At 43.3% G+C, this 26,127-nt stretch overlaps 1 protein-coding gene across 3 annotated transcripts in view; it reads right to left on the reverse strand.

The window, feature by feature from the left end:
* The window catches only part of KCNG2 (potassium voltage-gated channel modifier subfamily G member 2), a 54,253-nt gene extending 49,517 nt beyond the window's left edge, over positions 1-4,736 (reverse strand). The window contains exon 1 of one of the 3 annotated variants that reach the window (XM_069007955.1): positions 4,649-4,736. The gene's annotated coding sequence lies outside the window, so the exon portion shown is untranslated. Of the gene's footprint in view, positions 1-3,948; positions 3,973-4,216; positions 4,346-4,648 lie in introns of those variants that run through there. The other 2 variants (XM_069007954.1, XM_069007956.1) reach the window with 2 other exon arrangements.
* Between the last annotated feature and the right edge of the window lie 21,391 nt (positions 4,737-26,127).

Below are 26,127 nucleotides of genomic sequence, written 5' to 3' on the forward strand. Positions count from 1 at the left end.
ATGCTTTATTTTTGTTTCATCTCGGTTGCTTTAATATTCCTAGAATCTTGAGTATATTTTTTCTTTTAAATGCTCATATTCTTTCCCATTTGCCAAACATTGATTTTCCTCCTGCAACTTGTGCAGAACTCTAATTTAACATACCTCAGTTGGATCTCTTGTTTTCAACAAACTTTACAAATTCTACTGAGAGCTCAGAAAGACACTCGTTAACCAAGTAGCACAGAGCATTGAGAACCATTATTTGTGCACATATCCTGCAAACATAGTGGGTTTACATTTAATTTTGACCAATAGCTGGCATCACAGTTTACAGTCTTAATTATCCTTATTTTTAAAGCAGTTATTTAGAACCCTGAAAGAGAAGAAGAAGGAAATAATTTGGGACCTTTTCTGCTCAGGAATAGGAATACACTAGAGTGGCTTAATTCAATTACAGTAATTGAAATTCCTCCTTTAGTTTTCTGTCACTTGGAAAAAATACTACAAACTTCTGACTCGCTTTAAAGATTTAGATTTTATCACCAAATGGTTGTGAAATGGCAAATTTTTTGGTAGAACCCAAACAATTATCAGAGATGCCAGTTCATGTTAAGGAGCTGGGAGACTGCATACTTCTTAATTCCAGGATGAAAAAACAAAGAGTTTTAAATATCTAATAAGAAGAAAAATGCTCCAAAAATTGCTCTTCATGCACCTAAGGTTAGTGAAAGCACAGGAAGTTTGAAGATATAAAGCACTCATCCTGAAGCACATCAGCTTTCAGTAAACCATCACAGATGAATTTTGAGTTTTCAAGGGCAGAAGGACAATATTAAGAAAGCAGAGTGACTCTAGCCCCTCTCTCATGTTAAATAACATAGGGAGTGTTCACCCTCTCCACTGTGAAGTCAGGGAAAAGCCACTTGTCTTTCATCAGGCAATATGACCAGCACCAGAACCTTCACAAACATTATTTTTTACTCAGCTCACCGTTTAACCACCGTGCACAGAATCTTAATTTGCATTTGTATCTTAGTCCAGAGCAGAACAAAACAAAGTGAAGAGCAAGGAAAGCATCTCCCACATGCAAAACAGTACACAAGAAGAACAGAAGCAACAGTCTGACTTTCTGTGGGGATAAACTGCCTCTTGAAATGGAACGTGTGTGTGGTGCAGAGGCAGCGTACACCAGGAAAGCAGTACCAAGTAACTTGAAGTTGTCAGGTTTAATTAATTGGTTCTTAAAAATGCCTGATGCAAACCAAGCATTAAAGTCCCTTGACTGATTATGACACCTCTTATAATCTGATGAAGACACTCATCTGAGTAGGGAAACATGCAAGTTGGGTAACTCAAAACTCATGTCTTAACTGAGCAGATAAGTTACTCCATGCAATTTAAGGCACACTGAGTATTTAAAGAGGTACTGCACCAGACCTGATAAGGTTTCTTAATTTTTTTAGGAGAGATGCAAAACGTTTAAAAAGAAATAATCTCAATCCTTGTCACCTACATGCATCTGAAAGTTTCTGAACCCTCTACTGAAACCCATCTGCATCACAAATTTAACACTCCGGTCCTTGACTGCCCATGTCATTTTTAATGTAAGATAAAGGCTCCTCAAGCACTTAAACCTTTAAAAAATTAGGAGTTTCCACTATCTTCACTTTTCTGCTTCTTCTCTTAATACCATTTAAATCGAACATTTATCTTTATCATTCATTCGGTCTTAAAATGTTGCCTCTTTTTCTTCCTTGCAAACAAGCTGAGCACACAGGGATCACACCCATCTCAGTCTTTCCCCCGATTGCTTAAAACAAGCAATCAAATAGCTGTGTGCATGCAAGTTCACAAGCTAACAGCTATGCTGAGCATTCAGAAGACAGTACTCTGGAATAATTCCCCACCTGGGTACTCACCCAGTACCAAGAGTACCAGTTCACGATATTAGCACAGGTACAGCTACATCATCAGTTCCCACCAGCTTTGCCGGCTCTAGCCTCTCCAATTAGACTGGTCTCGTGCTAGAGAAGTCCAAGGGTTTCCACAGTGTCTAAAAATCCATCCAGCACCAGCTTGATTACTGAGCCTGTCTGACTGCAGACAGTGCTGGGTTCAGTGCACGACACAATCTGATTACCTGGGGGCAATTTCTTACAGTGTCCTGAAATCATAGTGAGGCATTTAAAAGGATTTCTCCCAGAATCAAACACAATGACAAAGGAAAGGGAAATATGAGAAGCATTCAAAGACCAGCATAGTCCTGCCTAAGTTCAGCAAAGAAATGCAATTCTAATGAAACTCTTCTCTCATCTGTTTTATCAACACAGAGGAAATTAAGGGGAAATTAAAGAAATAAACTGACATGTTTTAGGACTTCAAAACCAAAGCCACATAAACAAAGCTGGGCTATATTAATGGGGATCCTGACGATAGATCGAGGCACCATGAGAGTCAGTCATACAAAGGGCTGCATCACACTTAAAAACTGAGCTGAAACTTTTCTTTGTGCTGTTTTAAAGCCATTCCGTACTTAAGCCCGAAGTGATGGCAAACATTTATTGACAGTTAATGCAGTGCTCCTGCGATGTATTATTAGGCACAAGCCCAGAGGCACAAGGCCAAGTGCTGTTAATCTCCTGGTGAGTGCCTTAGTGTCTCAGATATGTACTGCCTGAAAATATCCGGTTATACCACTAATGTTTTTTAAAAGGCAGGAGTCTTGAGTTTGCACAGAAACTGATACACTGATTAACCCACCAAAACAAAAGGGTAATGGAAAAAACCCTGCAACAGTTCACCCAGTTTCTAAACCCTGTTTTCCCACACCAGAAGTGATGTACCAAAAAAATACTACCCTCCTCTGCCTTACCTCATGCTTTACTTCAGCAGTGTCAAATCACATCTTTCTTGCTTGGCTAAAACCCTTTCCAAAACAAGTGAAAACACCTATCAGCTTTTACCCAAGGGAAGTGAATTGCTGAATATTCAATCATAGGTTTCCTTCCAAATGCTCTGCTTGTTTGTTTTAGAAAAGCCTTAAGAAGGGCAAATAGAAGGTTTGAAATCCCCGGAGCAAAGCTGACTTCTTTCTCTGAAGGTCACCCTCAAGTCATTTCAGAACCGTGGAAATAGCGCAGGGGTGGGATAAGCAGACTCAAAAGACAGCTTTTCTTCTCAAGTAACTTTGATGCCTCAGGCTGAACTAAAAAAATGCCCTCAGGTGGAGGTTTGCCACTTTTTATGGGCCTATCCAATTATACCCTGGGGAGAAGGATGCAGCAAGAAGTTTCTTCTTGCAAAAGTAACTCCTGCACAAGCACTTCAAAGAAAGGAGAGCTTTCTAGTGTTCTAGAGTTCAGAAAAACTCCACTAGAAGTGATCAGGCTTGTCAAGGGTCTTACGGTCAAGTACCTTCTCTGGTACAAACCTTAACCACTGTTTTCAGGGTCAGTGCTAAAGCTGGAATATTCAACCACACGATGTAGATCTGAATCAAGACAGCCCCTTCATATTCCTTCAGAATTTATGGTCTGATCATACTAATAATATGCACTCAAACTGATAGTAATGCATTTAGAAAACATCAACTATGACTGCCATGCCTATTCAGAGCATTTTGACTAGGATCCAAACTGAAATTCATAATCGCGTTAGCTAAACATATTATTTAGGAGATGTTGCAACCTGACTAAAGACTTAATTTTGTGTAAACCTGGAGAAAGACGCGGGAAACCAGCGGGAGCTCTGCCTAAGCAAAAACTACAGGATCTGGGGCTCCTGTGCAGCTCCATGCACGAGCACACCACCGTGATAGCTCCGCACACCGCGTTTCTGTAACGAAAGCGAATCGCCACCCAAAAACCGCAAGCAGGCAAGCGAACAAAGAAGCTCTCCGGGGCAGTCCGGGCAGGGCAGCGGCTGCGTCCCCCCCCAGCTCCCGGCGCCCCCGCCCAGCCCCGTTACCTCCTCCCGCGGGTGCGGTGCCGCTCCGCAGGGCCGGGCCCGCCGCGGGCAGCGCCCCGGCCCGGGGCAGGAGGCACGGACGGGCCGGGGCGGCCGCGCTTCTCCCCGGCTCTGGCAGCGCCCTTCGCTCCGCGCACGGCCCGGGGCAGGGACGGGACCCGGCAACTTCGCGCACGGTGCCACCGGCCAGCGGCGAAGTTGCCGCCACCCAGCGCCGGTCCCTCGCCCAGCGGGTGCCCCCGGCCCGCCCGCCCGCAGCCCCTCTCACCTCAGGCGCTGCCTCCTCCTCGCCAGGACCGGGGACGGCACCGGCACCGGCTGCTCCGCACTCCATCGCCTCGCCCCGCTCCCGGCTCCCTAGCTCGCTCCGGCTGGCGCGGCCCCGCTCGCCGCCCCCGCAGCCCCAGCGCCGGCCCCGGAGCGCCGCCTGCCGCCGGGGCACGGCCCCTCCGCCCCCGAGCGCCGCCGCCCCCTGGCCAGCGTTGCCCCAGCCCACCCTGCGGAGCCTCAGCGGGGCACCGTCCTGGCCGAGCGGCGGCGGTCATGTTTCATTCCTGTATTTAACCAGCAGCCCCCTCCCCTCATCGGGGCAGTGCGGGTCCCGCTGCCCGGGCAGCTGGCGTGAGTTGCCCAAACGCTCCGCCCGAGCCCGACCGTGACGCGCTTTGAGGCAGCGAACGCGCTCTCCCGGGCGCCGGACCTGTGCTGGCCGCGCTGCGGTCCCGGCTGAGTTTCCCCACTCCGCTCCGAGCCCGCGGGTGGCAGCCGGCAGGTGAGCGCTGTCAGCGAGCCCCCGGGGCGTGCCAGGCGCTTCCCAAGGCGGGGACAGCCCTTTCCACGAGTTTCTGCCCCAGGCCGGCAGCAGCCGGAGCCCCTCGGGGAGGCGCGAGCGGTGCCTGCAGCCCGCGGCGCGCAGGGACAGTGCCCCTGCAGAGCGCGGCTTGGCTCGGACCCTGCCCCAAGCGCTGGCGGGGTTCGCGTGTGCCGGGGCTGCCGGGACCCCTCGTGGGGGCAAAGTGGGGAGCGACGGTCACAGACGGTCGGGCAGAGACATCGTTACCCTGCCTGATGTCTCCGATCTGCGAGCGGGCGCTTGGGGGAATGTTAAGCCTTTGGATGCCGGTATGAGTGCTCAGGCTCTGCCCGCGCGTACACCGCCGCAGGATGCCGCTCCACCAGGCAAACAAAAAGCATACCACACTCATAACTTTTATGGTTTTAGTAATGAGGATGCTCTACTCTGCCTCTTCCCCCTCCCCCTCCCATCCCCCATCGGTACCAAGTTACAACCTATTTGTAAGGATAGAAATGCGTTTCCTGAGGTGTCTCTTTTATCTCCTGCCAGCTTTTTCAAAATGCCTCTGTGGCTAGTACCTGGCTCCAGAATTTTGTCAATCTTAACACATTTTATTTTATTTTATTTTATTTGGATTCTGGCATTCACTAATTTTAATTTTTGGTGTATTTTAAAAAATATTTCCTTCCCTTCCTCTTGGGGAAAATTCTGGCTAGTTCTGGCATCTGTCATGATTTTTACCTCTTAATACTGAAGCAAAGATTATGTGTGTATTAATTAGTTTCTTTTCTCAGTTAGTGGATCGACTGCAAGAATTTGTTAGGTCAAACTTGATAAAAACTGTCAGTCCCAGGCAGCCCCTTGTCTCTGCAAGGAGCCAACTCTGCCTCAGAGAAAGCAGGGCATAGTGCTGCCTATATTATCTGTAATAGGGAGATTCTTATCTTATTAGGGAGATTCTCTTTGTGCATGTATATGCATTTCATGGTTTTTACTAATTATTGCTTACATCCACTACAAAATCTATCAAGTTTCAAGGGAACAATTCATTGCTCCTGAACTATTTGGTTTTCAAGATAGCAGTGAAGAAGTAATTGGCAATTTAAGTACATTGCCTTCTAATTCCATTTCATATTCTGTTTGTCTTGCATTATGAAAAGACAAACAGAACCTTGCTCACGTCCTTCTCAACTCCATCTTGGCACTGCTTCTTGCATGCTCTCCATGAATCATTCCCCTCTGCTCTCCCACTGAAGTCTGGAAGTGAGACAGACATCACAATATCTGACGTTGTTTGTATCAGTATTAAAGAACTATTTGAAAACAATTGTCTTTCTCATACAGCAAGATCTTTTTATTTTCATTTTTTGCTGCTTGACAGCACAGATAGTCTGGAACATATTTCCACTGGCATGTGATTTTCATGCAGTTACTTTTCTATGCCACTTCTGTTTATTTAGCATGGATTTATCCCACCTGCATATGTCTTGTATTTCCTCAAAATAATCTGTGTTAAAATATACAGAGGTTCGTATTTTTTTCTTTCCCCCCTCCCCCCTCTGTAATTCCTAATAAGTAATTTGACAAGGCTATGGAGATTAGGATCTCACTTCTATTTGCAAACTGAAGTGGTTCTATTATCTTCAGAGGTTACCTTTCAGCTTGCAGTGGAGATTAGTTGCACATCCCCAGAAGTGAATATTGAGCATGACTGGACAGGTGTAATTCCACTTTTAATGATTCCAAACTATTAAACAGCATTCTGTCTCCCCCACCCCCCAGACCCACGAAGTTGCAGTTTCTTTACTAGATGCAATAAGTCTGATGATAGTGAAGACTAATATTGAAGATCAATAGCAGAATGTTCTTTATGGGGTCTGTGCCACATACCATTAAAAGTAATACAATTCCAGTTTTTTGAACAGATGGGGAAAAGGTTGCATGGAGCAGTTAACTGGTTTGGACAGGATCAAAATGGTACAGTCTTGGCAGGACTGATGTTGAAAACTGGGTCTCTGGCTCCAGCATTCTTCTCTCAGTGCTGTTGCTTTGGTGCTGCTTTGTGCTCCTGTTCCTTGAAGACCATGTCATATGTGCCATTCCCAACTTACACAGCACCCACAGCTGCAGCAGGGTGGCTACAGGCACCATTCCAATCCTCCTGAAGACCCTCACAGCAGAAGTGGGCCACAAAAGGTAAATTGGCAGGTTTGTTTCCTGCTCATGCCTATAGAAAAGGGGGATAGCAACCACCCCTTCTTACTCTTCTCCCTGAGCTTGCTTGGGGTAAATACAACTGAGTTTGGTTTACAATCAAGCCTTTCTACTGCAATTAAAAACACATTTATATGACTTTCTGTGAGGAGCTCTCTTTACACTGAAGCGTGGGTGCAGCCTCATCAGTCTTCCAGTTGAAAAATTTTGTTTTCTACTTGGACCTGGTCCTGCTTCAAATGAAATCATGACCCGAAGTCCCAACAATTTAAGAGGAGTGTGATTAAATGCTTTGCAGTGTGTTTACCCATTTCTTTCCAATCCATCCCACTAGTGTTGCTATTGCTTTTGTTCCACAGATGGCAGCTTCAGTGGCAGTGACATGGCAAACATGGAAGATATTGCACATCTCAGTTTAACTTCTTCAATTTGTTTAAAATTTCTTAAATATGTTTAAATGTTTTTAAAAAGTAATAAGCATAAACCCACTTGATTGCACTGCTCACCAAGACCTACTTTCATAAAGCAAAAAAAAAGCAGATTTAAGTGCAATATTTTAAGGGTTTTTTTTAAAATCTGTAATCTGAGAAAAGATGGAATATCATCCCAGAGCTGTGAAGGGGGAAAGAATACCTTTTCCTTTAGACTCACAACAGAGTAACTCCTAGCATTGTGGTGGTGGTGTTGTTGCTGTTGATTTGTTTGGATTATTTTAGCATCTCAGTTATTATACTGCCATGATGAATTTGGTTTAGGATTTGTGTCCTCTAATCCAGAAAGGATTTTACAGGTCAATAAGATGCTTCAGCTGAGTATCAATAAGCACTCTTCAAATACATTCATCTTCTCAGGACTCTTTTGGGATAAGTAGTGTTAGGGGTGAGAGTTTATGCATATATTAGTACATGTGTTTTACAGATGGAGAAACCAAACCACCATGGTTAAATTAGTTCACCAATGACCAAAGAAACAGGACATGGCCAGAGGCAGTAAGAACCTGTACAAAAGCTGTAATTTTATAGTTTCACCCTGGTGTCCCAGTCAGCCAAGTTGTTTTAGCCACAAACTGGTATAAAAAGTCATCTCCATCTGTCTGGAAGGGACCAAGTGGAGAGTTGGAAGCTTTTGCAGAGGATGTGCCTAAAAATGGTGGCATCAGGCAGGAGGTGAACTCTATGTGTTAAAAAGAGGAGTTTACCTAAAAAAAAAGTGTCACAAAAAGGGAAAGAAAGGTGATGGTGACTATGAACTTTGGGCGCCTGGGGTATGTGTAGACTGTGGAGTTTATAGAAGCAAGTTTATAGAAACTTGCTCCTTGGATACGGTGGCAGGAGCAAAAGGAAGCTCCTGGAAGCCTGACTCCCACTCTTCAGCTCTCATAGCAGACAGAAATCCCAGAGATGGCTAAGTGAATGTGTCTGTGAAAACTGTGTTGAACGCTATAATTGTAATACTTTTGATTGATTGTCACAAAGTACTGCTGAGTGTGTTTTTGAAGGCAGAGAGAGGCAGATAGCAAAAGTTTGGTACCTGTCATGGAGATAATTATTTTTGTAGCTGAAGGGAGGGAAGGGGATGGTGGGAAAACAAGAAAAACAAGAAAAGGAAATGAAGCATCCTTTGCTTCAGGTAAAAGTGATTTTTCAAACAGGAAAATAATTAAGCTGAACTTCTATTTACATGACTGCAACCAATTCCATTCGGGGCAGCTGATTGGAGCAAGGTTCTCAGAGCTAAGAAATTATACTGCAGATAACAATGCAGTAGGGAAGGATAACATAATTGTATCAATGACAGCAGTCTGGAAGATGCAGTAGTTTCCCCCTCAAGTTATTTGTGAGTAAAGTGGTTGTGTGCATGTGCAAAATATTAATGATCAATTACAACAGTGGCCATGTGTATATATTACATAAATATAGTATTTTCTGTGTACTTAAGTTCTTCTGTATAAGAAGGTATCAGAAGGAGAATTTAGAGTTTTCTGCAAGCTATTTGTATGAATTATATAACCTGTTGCAAGCAGGATGTACTTTTATATTAATGCTGATTTTTCAATTATTTCAGGGGAAATTTTGGAAAAATCACAAGAGTTAAATAAAAAAAACAAAAAGGAAATCAAGAAAGTCACCAAAGATGTAGTGGAGCTACTGTGGTTATAGCTACTGTGGTGATGGCTTAAAAACACTCCATATCATTTTTGTGTGGAAATAAAATTGTTGTGAGTTACAGCTCTGGTATTTCCTCTTCTGTTAGACATCAGGTTATGTTTTTGTAGCTTTGCTGAGAGTCGCAACAATGAATTTATATCTTTGTAATCTCTTGCATCAAGTTGCAAGAGCACAGTCGTAACAAACAGCACACAAGTCACCTTCTAGTTACAGCTAAATTAAATTTTAAGGTAGTATATGTAAATCTACTCTGAAACCTCACTAAGCTTGTTATGTACAAAAGTGTTTATGTTCTTCTAGATCTGTTTATTGCCAGAGTCATGGGTTGGTGGAGGGGAGAGTAACTCTACCAAGCAAGAAACTCTTAGCTACTTGGCTCTTTGATTTCCTACTGAGACCAAGGTGTACATATTGACACTTACCGAAACAGGAGCCTTATGACAACAAATTGTGTAGTCAGATTTCACCTTTTTCCAGGTCAGATGCAAACTAACACTGAAAACTGTCCCTGTGTAGAGATCTGACCCAGCTGCCAAACCCAGGTGGCTGGCACTGACTGCAGGCCACACCTCATGCTCAGAAATTGCTTGTCCACAAAGGGTTTAGAGGTAAAAATCAACATATGTCTGCCTCCAAGTTGGTATAACAAATCCCAGCAGCCATGCTCAGGCTGGAAAGACATTTTGCTAGTGTGAGGGTTTTCCCACTCAAAACACCAAGGCAGAAAACATTCTGTAAATGGGAATAAATACAGAGCATAAACTGCAAGCAATTTGGAAATGATATTTTTTCTCTCAAACCAAACATAAGCACCCAAGGCTCTGAGATGAAACCATACTTATTGAATAAAGACATGATCAGGCAGCCAAACAAATGGAAAATGAATCCAGTGGTGTTAAGCTTGATCCTGCCCTGCTTTGGGAAAAATTGCTTCTTAAATACATTTCATTGTGTGAATTTAACATCTCACCTCCAAATATTACATTTGCTTCAATACAGGCTTTGTGGTCTGAAAGGTTTTCCTAATCCATTTGGCTGAAAATCAAGGACAGTGAGAGACAAATAATTTCAGAATGATTTCTGTGGAGTTTATCTGCACTGTTGTTCTCAGAAAAAAAATTAAGCCAAATTCACTAGTTTTGGATTCTTGAAATGGATCACTAAACCAAGGTAAGTTCTTGTATTGACTCTCTGATTAAGAACTAAGATTTCAACAGTAAACTGTAGTTTATTTTGAAAAAAAAAAAAGTACATCCCCTTTAATTCTGAATGTCAATACACAGAATTTAAAAATAATTTAACAAAATCACTCTCAAAGTTCATTCAGATTAATGTTTAGTCATCCAGCATTCCTGTTGTCTGGAGGCTTATGAGCATGGGAATCTAAATGTGCTGTAAAGTAGCATTTAAATTTTTGTTGAAGGAGAATGTGCTTTTTTCAGGGAAGAGTGAATTATCATTAGGAGTGGGCTACAGGAAGAGTTAGTGTACAGTAAGTTCCCAGTCCCACTCACTAACTTCACAGTAACTTCCTCTGTAGACGTGCATCCAGGTAGGCAGAAGTTATGTACTGTTAATCTTGCTGTGCACGTATTGCAGCACTTTGGCTGCAAAGTGGATCAGAGCCCAAACAGTGAAGGATGGCTGTGTCTGCATTAGGAGCAAAATGGTGCTGAGGATCCAACATTTGTCTTTCAGGAGCTTTTCCTTCAGAGTGGCTGCGGTGTGTTCCCAGGGACTCAAAGCCCATTCATGGCTGAAGCACAGCTTTCAGTTTAGCTCCCACAGAAAGACCCTCGTTGGGCAGTGTGGAGCAGCGCACACTAAATGGGGAGAATCAAGAATACTCTGAACTTTAGTGCTGGTGTAGATATTCTGAAACAGAGCAGGGCTTCACAGAATGGCTAGTCTGATGGCAGCCCAGGTATGCTGTGAGTCTGTGGTGACCAGTGTCCTGGGGACCTGCTAGAGAGTGGCTGTGGGACTCCCTGAGTTAGCAGAGAGGTTGGTATTTTTCATTTTATGGAAAAAAGGATGCAGAAAAGCACTCATCAGATTGATGCCTATGGCACCATTCAGTCTGTCAAGGCATTTGATGCAGAACTAACTCTGCGCAGCACTCTGTGGTGAAGGCCACATTATAAAGACTGCATTGAGAACTGGCCCTGAAGCTTTTCCTGCCCCAGTCTGTTTCCCATGAGAAACGGTAAATTAAGTAACATTGGAAACACCAGGCTCCCGTATGTAATGAGCATGCAGCCCACAGAATTTACTGAGCGGGAGGTCAGTGGGCTTAGTGAATTTGACTGGTTCTTTTAAAAGACTGTATATTATTAAAAATGTTTCCAGCTTCTTAGTGGGAGCTGAAGTTACTGCAGAGCTTTTGAAACAAATTTCAGGGGTCAGGAAGGGGTGTGCTATTTTTAGCTTCCAATTAACCACCCAATAGACAGGAATCAGGTAGATGATTTGCTCGTGTTGCCATTAGTATCATGTTGCTGGTATGTGTGGCATCTTTTTCATGAAAAAACAACAGAGCTACCGTTCCAGCAGCTTGCAACATAGATTGGAGAAAACTGAGAGGTTTGCCAAAGTGCTTTTGCTCTTTACATGGCAATTAAGCTTGAGAGAAAAACAGATGGCCACAGGTGGGTCTCAAGCAGCTGTACACAAGCCTCAAATATCCACCTAAGCCACAGTCGCCTTCTGCGATTCAGGTGGCTTTTGAACAACCAGTGGGCTGTTTGTAAATTATTCACATGGATGCTAACCTATTCCTCCCTATGGCAACAGCACATGAGAGAGGTGGGAGCAGTGATGGAAAGAGGGGGTTAGGGCAGCAATATGGTCAGTGTCACCCATGAACTCTGTCAGCTGTGGATTTTTTTAAAAAGGGAGAGTTAGAATGTGCAGATCACAGTGCAGGTGCTGAATGCAGAAGAGGGAGGTTTGGAGGGGAGGGAGGGAATGTGGTTACCCTGTTAATTCCATCACGGCTCACATTAGCAGTGTGTCTTTAAAAACAAAATAGGATACTGCTAAGGATGTAAAGGGAGGTCTGGTGTATGTTACATCAGTTGTAAAATTGAATGTTTTCTAAATTATTATTTTTTGTTAAATGCCACTGGCTGAGCTATAGCACAAAGCTGAACAAAGCCACTGCAGTGAAGAACGTGAATAATTTTAGTGATGGGACCTGCGGAATTACTTAAGCAGATTTGTGTGATAACTGTTTTTTTTTCACAGTGTTTAGTCTTGATAAGAGCAAGACTGATGTCTTATCTATACTGCTTATCACATTTACTGCTTAATAGCAATGGAGCTGCTGACAGCAAGCAAACAAAAAATTGTCAGGAAAGTTGAGTGAGTGAATTACCACTAGATGAATGCCCAGAGTTGTCAGTGGTATTTTTGGCAAGAAAGAAACCAAACCAAAGCAAAATTTTTCAGAATTCACAGGACTGAGGTGATCCTTCAGAAGCACCGGTGGAGGCTGCATCAACAGGAGGTGTGAAAAAAGAGCTGTTTGCCTTCAGCTCTTTCTCCTTCATTGTCATGAAGGAACCCTCTCACTTCCACAGTGGGGAAACTGTTTCAGACCAGACAGGTGGACAAGCAAGGATAGGGAGGGAGGCAGTTTTACAAGGAGAAGCAGCTTCCTTGGGTGCCTTCAGCTCGTTTTCTGAAGTGCAGCCAGTTTCAGAGGAAAGTAGCTCAGGAAAAAGAAGGTGCTGTGCTGCTTGGGAGCTAACAGGCTGCCCCTCCTCAACCAATAATTATTTTCCTGAGCCAGAAGATAAGGCTGCTTCTTGGTGAAATGCTTTTTGTTGTATAATGGTCATGACAGAGATGAAACTGCTTGGGAATGCAAAATTGACTTCCTTATTCACGTTATAACCTGACTGACTCTGTTCACACCAGGCAGATCTAATGATGCTTCATGCTGGGGCTTTCATGAGATGAATCATGCAGGTAAAAAATTTCACTCATTTGCCCCTGCCCTCTTTCAGATACTTTGGACATGCAGTTTTGTTAGTTTAAACAGAACCCAACAATCCTTTTAATATTGGTTTTTTTGAGCATTTTTGTTTTAGTGGAGAAGTGGCAGCTCATTTGGAGTCTAAGAGCATGCATAAAACATTCAAATGAGTTCCAGCTGAGACAGCTCTGGGTACAGCATGGAAGCAGGGAGTTTGCCTGGCTCAAGACCTGTAGCAGATCTTCTTGCCTGTCCTTAGCTATCTGTCTTCATTAAAACATTAAAACATTAAAAAAAGGTGACGGATTAAATGTCACCAACAAACTTTGCACTTTTCAGTTTAAATAATGTGTCTTGAAGTGACTCAGCAGATGTGTAAGATTCGTCTTTATTATAGTAAGTTTGCTGTTAAATCCTATTTCACTATTTTAGCCCAATGGTGTTATTGCTTCCTTAGAGCACACATTGCAAAACACCCTTTCAAAGCCCAACTAGTAATGAAAATTGATTAAACACCCAATAGACTCCTCAAAGCTGCATGAAAATTGAGCATGAGTGTTTCAGAAGTTAGAAATGCTATCTTAAAAGATTTGACAGGTTCTCTACCCCTAAGAGAGTCCAGAGAAGGATGTCCTGGTTTACAAAGATGCTGACTGGGAAGTTTAAGCAGGCTTCACTCCCATGTTACACATGAAACTGGATGGTTAGAGCACTCAGGTCAAAGCCCTAGGGAGAATCAATGCCTTGCTGGTGGGTGGTAGGCACCATTGGGTTGGCAGTCCTGTCCCTGGTGATTTTGAGAGACTATTAATCTTGTTCCAGTGCGGAACAGAAAGCCATCTAAGGTGCTGGAAACTTTGCCTGTGTTGCTAGGGAAGTCAGTGCAGTGAGGCAAGGACAATGTTTTGCTTTCTACATCCATCCTCCAAATATTTGTAATTTCTGTGACTACTCACTGTGTGCATTCCATTATTTTCTCAAGGCAGTACTACTCAGACACCCTTATCTTGTTCTCCAAGGGGTTCCTAAACTTAGGCAAGGAGGTTGTAGATCAATTAGCTCCATCTACTTCTTTTTTTATTTTCATTTTTATTCTTAATAGCAAACAGTTGATTTTAATATCTTGGTACCCACTAACTTTGAAGCTGAACTACTGAGAAAACAAGGCTTTAAAGTCCGGCTATGAGAAAGAGCTGCCAATGCAGCACAGAAAAAAAAGACACCCTTTGCTCTTCATATGCCACGCAAAGTCCTTCAGCTGCAGGGGAGTTGGAGGTGCTCAGGAATTTACCACGATTATCCGAGGTTCTGACTTTGTTCCTGGAATGGGCTGAAGTAGCTACAGTAGCTGGTCTTCAGTCAGCCATCAGGTGACAGCCTCAACACGGTCTGCCTTCCAGGGTTACAGTTTTTCCTCCTACCTATCTTCCCTGGGTTTATTCCAAAAAGAGCCACAGTTAATGATAATTTCTACTTAAGAGAAATACATTGACTTTTCCCCTCTCCATTTATGATATTACCAAAGATACTATTCTATATTTATTTTTCTATTTTTGAGATAAATACCATGCTCTGTTATAACCCCATTGAAGCCAACAGGTTCTTCTCAGCTTACACCTAGGAATGATACCAATTTTCCGTGTGTTTCTCATTGAGCCATTCTGCCTCGGACACTATTGTGGGAGAAAAAAATACCTCCCACAGCTGGGGAAGAGGGCCCAAGCTATCTGACTGGGAATTTGTGCCACTATCTGTCTCTCAGCTGTTTATCTTCTCACTGACCCAAAGCCCTAGGAGATACCACCTCGTTAAATCTAAAGAGCATCATGTACCAGAGCCCCACTGCTGGACAGACTTGAACTTGTGCTACTTCAGCATCTAGCCACTAGCTTGTCAGTGGGAAAAATAAACCATTCAGAGGGGATAGCAACTCAAAAAATGCAGCACAATAAAGCTCAAAATCTTGTATGTTCTGCGCATATAAAGCACCATTCATCCAAAGCCTTTTTCCATCCTATAATAATGTAGCAATTACCCAAGAGCGTGAACATGTTCATATACAGGAAGTAAATTAACTCAGTAAATTGCTGACTAAACCTAACAAATCTTTTTTTTTTTCTTTGAGAATAACACTCTCCCTATCCCTTATTAAACAAAAGATACCTGTACTAAAAGCTTGTACTCAAGGCACTCTCCCTGGTACTGCACTATTTGTGACACAAACACATGAAGTTTATTACAGCAGGGAGAATTATTTCTATCTGCAAATATTTTGTAGTAGCTCTTTCTTGCATACAAATTATATTTGGTCCTAAATAAACAATATCTGCTCACATATGGGGCATGTAGCCACCTTAAAAGGGACAGTGGAAGCACCTGCCTAACGAGGTTATCCTGGGAAATTCATGCAGTCAGGCAACTCTGATTAACAAGTTTACAGAAACAGGGGCTGCAGGCAGATACTTCTCCATCACTTCTCAGGCTAGGCTGTACAGATGGCATTTTCTCCAAACTGTTCCACTTTGCATTATAAAGTGTTTAATATGGAAGTTCAACCTATTCTATTCCAGGCTCAACATACTCCAGAACCTGAAGTCTCAGGGAAAGTGTTAGAACAACATTTGCAGCTTAACATTTCAGCACAGATCCTTGAAGGTATCTTCAGACCTGCTCCTTGCCAGAAGAGTTTCAGTGAGGGCTGAGATGAGGATCCAAGCTTGTGGATTTCATGTTGGGATTTAGACACCTAAACACGTAGGTGTCTTATTTTCTTCATGATAAGTGATTTGCTTGTGGCAGCACAAGATGCTTGTGATCTAACAGGCACTGTCTCAAGCTCCAGCACAGGCTAAGCTGTATTCACTCTACTGGATTTGCCATAATGAGACAGTAGCAAGTCACCAAAATGTTGACTCAATAGGCTAAATATGAAAGGAATCAGTGGTCTGTCTCCAAAGGCTAAAGGAAGGTAAGAAAATAATAAAAGTCACCAGAACAAATGCAATTAAGTGGCCACTTGGCTCGACCCCTCAACACAATGTATGAAAGAGCTGGAGAGAGGTAGGGGCAACTGTGGCTGGGAGAGTGCAAGAGAAGAACAGCTTCAGCCCAAGAAAAAGTAGTGTTGGCACATTCAAAGGTGTAGAAGCAAAGAAAAGAGTTCAGTAAGTACCAAACCTGCAGCAAAATAAGGAAGAATGGATTATTTAACCTCTGGAAGTTGAAAGCTTGACCACAGAATAGCATTTTTCTACAGACAACGAAATATTAAGGTATTAGTTAAACAGGAATGTACAGTCACAGACAGAAACATGTATTGTCTGAAAGAGCTATTCAGAAGAAAGAATGAAATATCCAAAGAGCTGAATATTACAGAAAATCTGGAACTGCCAGTGAAAAACTAGGATAAAGTTTTATTTCTAAAATGGAAGGCACCATCTTCCAAATGGAACCTAAACCCCTTGCAGTTTCAGTATGCATCACACATTACTCACATTACTGATCCACAGGTGGAGAGGACATGAGGTGAGCCTGGTAAAGTCTGAAGAAGAGCCATCATGGAACTTGAAGCAGTGAAAAGAAAAAAAAAAAGATAAAATACATAGTCAATTAAATTATAACTCAGTATGCACAAAGTCGAATGACTTCTGGCTCAGTTTCTCAGAGAAAATTAGATAGTTCTGCTCCAAGTGGAAGAAAAATGTATCCTTTTGCAAATGTATTTCTCTGTGTTATGCTTTTAACTACCAGCTTTTAAATCATGTCTGAAGAGGCCTGGGAAAGCACATTAGCACCTCTCCACAAGCACTGTGTTTGAACGTGGTTGGCTTGGGGAGAGGGGAATGAAAGATTTCCAGACTCAGTGCAGACAAAGCCCAAAGGCTGTTGGCGTAAGTACAAAGCCAGAGTAGTGCTTCAAGAAAACAGAAAGAAAATGTCTTTAAAGCAGAATTCACCAAAATGACATGAAACAGCAAACAGGAGACGGGGCCTTTGAGCGCAGTTTTTCACAATTAGGTCACTGCTCTTTTGTGAATGTTGAAGGTGTTCCACAACAGGAGTCAGAAACCTGCTGAAAGCCTGTTCCAAAAACCCTTCTGGATCCCCTGGCTCAGTTCTCACCATTGCAATTATCAGACTGCCAGGGCAACTGATACAGCAAATTGACTGTTCACTTCCAAAGCTGCTTGCTGTTGGTCTTACACTTAATGCAAGTGCTCTGGGAAGCAGCAGCCGCCAGCAGCGTGCCTGGAGCAGCTCACAACATCCGCTGGGGGAGTGAGAGACTTACCAGCCATTTCTGTGTGTGTGGAAGGACACAGTGCAGTGCAAAGTTATCAACCGCATTTAAAATGTCCCTCTTTTTGTCACCATCACTCTCCTTTCCCTGACACCAGGTTAGCAGAGCGCTTTCCCGTGCCCTGTGTTTTAAAGAACGAGCAGAGGTCCTGCGTGTGTTTCTGGCTTGGTGTTTGCAGCCCCTGGCAACCAGCTCTGTCAGACAGAGACATCCAAGTGAGCATTAGCCTGTAGTTGCACCCTGCACCCAGGAGAGGATTTCACATTTGAAAGGAGCTCACCGCCGTGGAGGTAAGAAAAGAAATGTCTGCCAATGTGCAAGAGGAGCAGGCCAGCTCCTGAAGTTTATGGAATGTGTTCCCATTTATTTTCCTTCTTCTAGCTTAAATATTTTACTGCATGTGAGCATTAAAAAAATTGTGTGCCAAGGAGTGCACTTGCATTTACAAGACAGCCTGCAGCTGGGTGAGATGGCACCTCAAAGGAAGAGGGATACAGATTTCCAATCAAATCAGTCACTAAGCTGTGTGGAGCTGGGAGTGGAGCTCAGCACAGGTTTAGGAAGGTCTGTGTGCAGTATGGCTGATTTTCCATCTACTTCTTCAACTTACAGTGTAGTTCTGTTTCCTGAGCAATGTTTTAGCAGTCTAAGAGTTTGGTGTGGAGCTTACTGAACAACAAAATTCAGTAAACTGTCATTGTTCTCTGTGTGATTAATAGAGATTACTGCTGATGTATGTACTGGCATATGACACCATTGTACCTATGAGGAACCATTACTCATGAGCTCAACACGTGGGATTAATTGCCTTTGCTTATTACCAGGGAGAAACAAGCAAAAAGGTCAAGTTCCCCTAGCAAAATTATGCACTATCACTTAGTAATATCTCTCCAGTGGGAAATCTCTCCAGTGGGAAATACTCACTGAATTGAGTGAGAACAATTGTTTTTTATTTTTTGTTAGACCGATCCACTTGGTCTGTGTAATTAAAGTCTAAAACAAATGTATGTACCCTGAAAGCCTCTTGCTACCTATGGACCACTTTAGTTGTGTACTGACAGTCCTGTGCTACAGTAACATTTTTTTCAGTCCCATTGTTTATTTTTCATCAATTCGTGGCATTTATGCCACTGTGTTTTTTGCTGTGAGTTTGATTTTGCAGAAAAAAATATTTGGAAATATTTGATTCTCTTTTAGGGCCTAAAAAACTACCCTCAGCACGATTACCTGTACAGACAGAGAATACTCAGCTGAGACCTTCATGCACTTTGAATCATTTTTTTTTACAGTGTTTGTGTGAGCAATTCTGCAATGCAATTTACAAGTTACAAAGAATATTAAATGAATGATGAATGGAGAATGGCTGAGATGCTGAACAGCTGCATAGAAAAATCTTCCATAACAAAGAAAAAGGCGCAAAGGAAAGGTGTCATATCCATGCACTGTTTTCACAAAATGCAGGTGTGATCTCTAAATAAGCAAATAATAATAATGTGAGATGTGCAGGCTGTTTTAGTCTAAGTGAACAGGAACACCCCCACCCCACCCCCAATTATTAAAAGAAATATTGATAAGGAACTGTTTTGCAAGTGCTTAGAAATTTTGCAGAAGTCCTTTGGTATCAGGATGGGAGGTGTGTCCTAGGGATCTGAAAGTATCCTACTTCTCCCACTAGATGGTGAGAATCAATGAAACCCAGCTGGTCTCTGGTGGTATGGGCTAAGAAACCATGTCACAGATGTAAACTTTAGAAATTTGGCAAGGCCCAAGATGTTCCAGGTTAAAGATCACTAAAAGTTGTTCAGGATTTTCGGATTTCCTGCTCTAGCCAGAAACATGAAGAGAGGAACAGGTGCTCTCTGTACAAGCATGCAGGTCTTTGAAAGCCTTGGGACCACTTCTGATAGTGTGACATCTGGGGTGTTGTAAGCAGGGCGTGCCACAAAACCAGGAGGAGATAAACTAAAGCAATATGAGTAACTGCTTGTCCACCAGTTCATTGCTTATAAAAAGATTAATGGAGAAACAGGGATAATTTGTTCCTCTTGAAGCAGAAAAATGACTGTTTTTGCAATTCTGGGACAGTATGCTCACAGTGCATTCCAAAATTTTTTTTATTCTTGTACATAAGATTTGTAAAAAGGAAAACTATAGAGGGATTCAATAATTATTCAAGAAGTTGTTGGAAGAACTTAATCACGTTTCAAAAAACAAGACCCTGATTTATGCTGTAAAATCCAGTACTTTACCCTTCACAGAGGTGACTTCCATAGCAGATGGAACAGATTTTTGACCAATTTCCTGGTGTCCTGGTTCTGGCCAGGACAGGGTTGATTTCTGCAGTAGCCAGGTGAGGGCTTGGCTAGGACCTGGAGATTATACTACACCACCTCACCTCATTTTCCATATCAGGAAAGCGTGGAGCGGTTGGGTTGGATTCCATGGTGAGCATTTTGCACGTGAATCACCCTCTCTCTCTCTCTTCTACACTTTTGTTATTAATATTGTTGCTGTTACTGTTTATTTGCTTCTCTTGTTACTGTTTCCAGTAAATTGTTCTTATCTCAACCCATGATCTTTGCCTTTTGTGTCTCTAATTCTCCTCTCCAGTTGACACAGGGGAGAATTGGAGGGGGAGTGGGAAGGGAGTGAGTGGCTGGCATGAGTGGCATGTGGTTTCAGTGGGAGCACTAAATTCCTAAACCTCGACAACTGTGAACAAAAATAGTCATGGAAAGGCTTTGCTGAGCTTCTGAAGCTAGAAAAAGTAATTTCTAGTTTCCAGTATTTTGGTGTAATTTTGTCACAGAAGGAAGACCATCTATTTTTCCTTTGAAAGGCAATGTTCTTTCAGAGCCACAAAGTTTAACTTAAAAATAAAACAACAGTCAATAATATAAATCCCATGCCTTTTTGAGTACCCCTTTTTGTCAAGGTTAATAGATAACAGCAACGTTACAAAACAAACAGCTCTGGGAAAACAACACGTGTAATACAGATTATTCAGAGAGCCTGCAATGGTCATCTCATATGACCTCCTCCTACTGTTATATTTGGAGTTATTTGTAGAATACTTTATGAGAATGTCCACTGAATCTCCATCTCAACATCATTTACTAGGGTTAAGAGATGATCACATGTCTTTTATAAATAAATTTAAACATTAGAAACAAATGGTGGAAGTAACCACTTATAGGTCAGCAGGGACACTAGCAGAGACATTTGTTAAATAACATGCATCTGTTCTTTTATGCTCTTACTAATTATCTAGAGCAGAGAATAAAGAATGTATTAATTGAAGCCCCAGATATATTAAATTGAGGGAAATTACTAATACAAAGCAGACATGAAAAAATAGGGTGGAACTCACCCAGATAAAAAATACAGGGAGAAAGTGAGAAAATGAGATACTATTTATGGATTAAAATGCAATCAAAATGAAAAGCTATTCTAATTCACAAGGGGATAGAAAAATCTAAGACATGCGCTATCAAATAAGCCTGCAAAGAAACAAAACGGAAAGAATCTTGGGGAGCTGTATTTGCAATGCAGGATAACAAGGTAAAATAGCCAGAGAAACAGATAATGAGACTGGAATATATAGATGAAATCTTTTCACAGGCACACCTGGAATAGCCTGTTCACTTCTTTATGAGATGAAGACGGTCTGATGAAAGAGAGAGAATTCAGATCAGCACAGCAAATGGATTCATCAAGGTCCAAAATTTGATTTATGAGGAAGAATGAAAAGACTTCAAAATGTATTAGATGATTAGTTAGATTAAGAGACAAGTACAGCCTAGGAACAAAGCAGCAGTCTTGAAATGTACAAAACCTATAAATAATGTTGATACAGGGACTTTTCCAGCTAATTCAAAGCAAATATAAATGAATAGGTGAGACTAGGTGACGAGGAGGTCAAACTATATGTCAACAGTCCCTTTCCTAACAGCACACCATTAACTTGCACAGTGATCTTGCAGGAGACATAAGGGAAGAAACTCCACTTGGACCATTGGAAACCTGAGAAAAAATGTGCAAGAAAGGACAGCCAGGAGTAGGCAGCTTCAGCTGCCCAGCTGGAAGTGGCTGATGTCCCTCTGCCCTTCCTCAGCCCTTCAGTTCTTCCACCAGAGGGACGTCACCAAGTTGTATGTGTAGAGCGTGGTTGGTGGCATCCCTATGCCCCTGCTCTGTCCATGGCTGGGTAACTGCTTCTCACTCCCTGTGAGACTCTTTTGGGCATGAATTAGTTTCCATCCCATCAGAAGTCAGTCTTTGCCTTCCCTGGTTCAGGTCTTCCCTGGACAAGCAATGAGTCTGTGCCAGAAGAATGCTTGTTTCACAAATCCAGCTGTGTCAAAGCCAGGCTGACCAGCAGATGCCCATGGGAGTTCTCTAGCCTGGCAAGTACAAGAGCATTGGTGGTGAAGGGTGTCAGCTGGCAGTGAGAAGCCCTAACAGGGCAGCTGCAAAGCTGAAACCTCTCCTTGGGAAGAAGTGCAGTTTTGTGTCATGTTTCACAAAGCAGGAGAAAGCAGCAGGTAATATTTGAGTGGCAAATTTGGGGAGCAAGGAGGAACACTTGGCAACCTGGCAGTGCAGAAAAATGCTTGATAAATTTCTTGTCATTAATGTCCTGCTGAGATGTTAAGCCATATGGCATCAAAAAGTGAGTTCCTGGGAGGTAATGCCTGCTCTGTCCACCCCTCTAATCCAGGGGGATATTTCCCACAAACTCAGTTTTCTCTCCAGGTCAGTGTTCCCACACCAGCCCTGTGATAAAGGAGCATTTGTTTATTAGCACAGACATCCCTATTTCATGTACAACATGCTCCAGCACACAGTCCCTGTTCCTCTGGACCAGCTCTTCTGTAGCTGCTGGTAAGGATATCATGTTATCCATTAAACCTTTTGTTAGCAGGCTGCTGTCTAACATTTCATTGTCTAACAGCACCCACTGCGTTAATGGTCACAGAGCGTAATGTTGAATGTGCACAGTGGGAAATAACACACATAACGCAGGCAGGAGGGCAATTGATTGGACAGTTTAATGTCCTGGTTTATTGCCCTGCTGCCACTGGGAAGTCAATATCATTGAGTGAATGTGCAAAGGCATCATCTTGTGAGGAAACCTGTCTTTGGTGAGATTTAAAGACGTGATGAGAAGCAAAGAGAACATTCAAAGTAAAACAATACTCACATAAAACTCCTACAGACCCAAATTAGTCCCACCAGGTTTGCAAGTAGATATTGGTTTCAGGCAGCACATTCCTACAGTAGCACTGAGCACCTTCAAACTTCATTTGGTGGATGAGTTAAAACGCACTGACCTTTCAGTATTTTCACTAGATAAGCCTGAATCAGAATCCCAAACTCAAACACCCCCAAATGTTGGGGACATTTGGATCTTACAGACAGATTAGCTAAGTAGTTGGGGATAACTTTAGATATTTGTGGAGGATGGAAATCTTCCAGTGCATTACAGCCTGCACAGTTGTAACATCTGCATGGAAGAAGTGTGCATGTGAGGAGGGGAGCATGACTAACTGAGACAGAAGAGAAGGACTAGGTGAATATGGGCAAGGGATAAAGTTTTCCAGGCATTGGGAAGAGGAGTTTTTGTGGGGCACTGCGAGTGCCCAGCAGCATCACTTCTGCAGTCCCATTTTCTCTTCTTGGCTTTGTGCTACTAGGGAGAACCTGGAAAGCTAGAAGCAAAACCCAAAAGGCAAATGATTAAAGGTGTGTCTCCTACCAAAGCCTGAGAGCTAAGAGCACAAAAGATTGGCATTTGTGGAATAGAAGCAGCAAGGTTAGTGAAAGCTGGTAAAGTCGACCCCTAAGAACTATTGTTCAGATATTGGAAAGAAAAGGTTCCTGGGCATCAGTTTGCTGGATGTTACTCCAGCAAAACGTTACTCTAAGGAAAAGGCTAATGCTGTTAGTGTGGATATATTCCCCTAACTCAGCTAAATCTTCAAGATATTTATTACAAGACAATATCAAGCAGGAGAAGAAGTGGGAAAATCTATTGTGTGCCTTACAGCAACTATGTTTTTATGAACATTCCTACAATGGTCATGGCCTTTATGTGTTAAAGGACATGAACTCCATATGCAAGTGCACACATGCAGTTTTGTATGGAAAAACAGGAGGGTAGGTGGTTTTTTTTTTGCCTTGTGGCACTTGCAGGCAGCAGTGCAGGTAGGGGCTGTGCACCCCTAGGCTGATGCCTACAGCAGATGCTGACAGCTGAGGAGCAGCTGATTTCCCAAGGGAACACCCTGCATCACTGGGCAATAGTGGTTGTCTGCATTCCTTCCATCTCCGATTTATTTGGAAATAGGATACCAGGTTGCTGCAGGCACAGAATCTGGTGGCTTTCAGAGAACTGAATTGTATGTTGGGCAGCATCACTCTCTTTCACCAAAACAATAAGAAGGACAAGGGCCAACACTGCTTTTAGTTCTGTTGTTTCTTGGCACTGGAGTGGGAAGCAGTAACACAGTTGTATCCCTTTTCCTTTTCTACTTTGAGAGGGTATGATGGGATGTGGTCACAGCAGTGTGCTGCCACACATGAATATGAGAGCCAGGTGCTCTCCAAAGGCATGGCAAGGACATCCTGGGTCTTCTGAAATTAGTGGGATGGCAACCTTGGGCTCGTTGGGAATGCAAAAGTCCCATGCACTGTGTGCAAGTTGTGACAGGTAGTACAAGCCAGAGTGACTCATGCTAGGATCCTATCCTAGGCCTGGGCAGCTCCATCTTGGAGGTGAGCCACTGCCCAAATATCCCAGAACAATCCCTTTCCATAGCAGGAAGGCCACATGCTGAGCACCTCTGCCAACCTCTGCAGTCAGCCAAGAGGAGCTGAAATGGAACAGGGAGCTCAGAGCTACTCAGGAGGATGGGCTGCAGCCACGCTACTCAGTCGAGTTTTTTGTAATTATTCTAATTTATAATTAAAAGCCTTTTCATTCCCTAACAATCTGTGAAGATGTGTGGTGAAAACCAGGAGAGGATGTTTTGCATAGAAAGAGAAAGCTTTGGGAGTGAACCGTGAAGCGTGTTTTGGGGATCCCTGGTGAGTGCATGCTGCTTCAGGGACCTGACCAGGCACCCACAGGCCCTGCTGCAGCGTCTGCAGGGCACTCCCCACCCGCATTTGTGAGACACAGAATCAAAACCCAGTTAGAAACCATGGCAGGACGCAAGGTTTGCTGCGCTGGGTATAGCAGCAGCACAGCTAAATGCCCGGAAAGGCCCTGGTGGTGTTAGAACCAAGTGTGCCACAAAGCATCCTTGAAGCAGGGTCCATGTGGGACAGCTGGCTGGGCTGGCCCCCACATGCAGCATCACCCACACGCCGTGTCACAACAGTGACAGACCCTGTGCCAGAGAACAAAACCCTTCCTGCAGCACAAAGCAACCCCCACAGTGATGGTGGAGAAGTGAGTTGGTTCATGACTCCTCTGGCAGACAAAGCCCTTGCAAAAGGTGGCAGAAGGAAGGAGCAGGAAGCCCAGCGGGAACCCCTCCCCAGTGGAGGGATGCATGGAGCATGGGGGAAGGTACCCACTTAGCAAGGGGGGCTCCCACTCATGAAGGCTTTGCCTGTAGAAGACTTGAGACCATGCCCAGGCTCCCAGGCATTGTGATTCTTAGTGAAAAAAGTGGCTAGAGAAAACAGAATAAAATTCAAATCAATTATGCTGTTCAAAGTCAGTCTCTAAATTAATCCAATTATGCTGCAGCGATCTTTGCTTAATGCCCAGAAGCTAGAAATGATGGTTAGAGCAGTCGTTGGGGAAATCAGTTGATAATGACAATAACCAACAATGGAAGATGCTATTCTTAAAGTAAAGTGGTGTGGGGAGGAGAGAAAACACTCTATTATTCAACCTTCACTCAAAGTGTATTTCTTAGCTATTACAGGATAATGCACCAGAGCTAACCAAGCACAGTGCTGCCTCCAGGTCTCAGCAAGGAAGAAGCTGAAACTTGCTTATCGTTCTTTACTAAGGAAAGCTCCCAGCACTGTTATTATGGAAGTACAGCTCTTAATAACCATTGCACAGCCGTGTTCTGGAACAGTTTGCCCACACAATGTCTCTGCCTCTGTCAGGCAGGCTGCTAAAAGCCTATTTTTATATTTTCAAAACTTATTCTTCAAACCAACTTGGTGCAGAAGCTCAGCTTCAGGGCCTTGATGTTTTTCATAGAAAGATAAAATAGTCTGGGTTGGAAGGGACTGTGAAAGCCCATCTAGGCTAATACCCTCCCTGCATTAAGCAGAGACATCTTCAACCAGACCAGGTTGCTCAGAGCCCTGCTCAGCCTGGCCTTCAATGTCCCCCGGGATGTGACATGCACAGCTTCTCTGGGCAACCTCTTCCAGTGTTTCACCACCCTCACCACTAAAAATTTCTTCCTTACACCTAGCCTGAATTTACCCTCTTTTAGCTTACAACCACTACCCATTGTCCTATCCCAGCAGGCCCTGCTAGAAAGTCTGTTCTCACCGTTTTTATAAGCCCCCTTTATTGAAAGGCTGCAATGAGGTCTCCCTGAAGCCTTCCCTTCTCCAGGCTGAACAATGCCAGCTCTCTCCATCTTCATAGGAGAGATGCTCCATATTTGTGGCCCTCCTCTGGTGCTGAGGACTCCAGAGCTGATGCAGCGCTGCAGGTGGGGTCTCACCAGAGGGGAACAGAGGG

Source organism: Aphelocoma coerulescens, chromosome 2 (assembly GCF_041296385.1).
Source record: "Aphelocoma coerulescens isolate FSJ_1873_10779 chromosome 2, UR_Acoe_1.0, whole genome shotgun sequence".
NCBI lineage: Eukaryota > Metazoa > Chordata > Aves > Passeriformes > Corvidae > Aphelocoma > Aphelocoma coerulescens.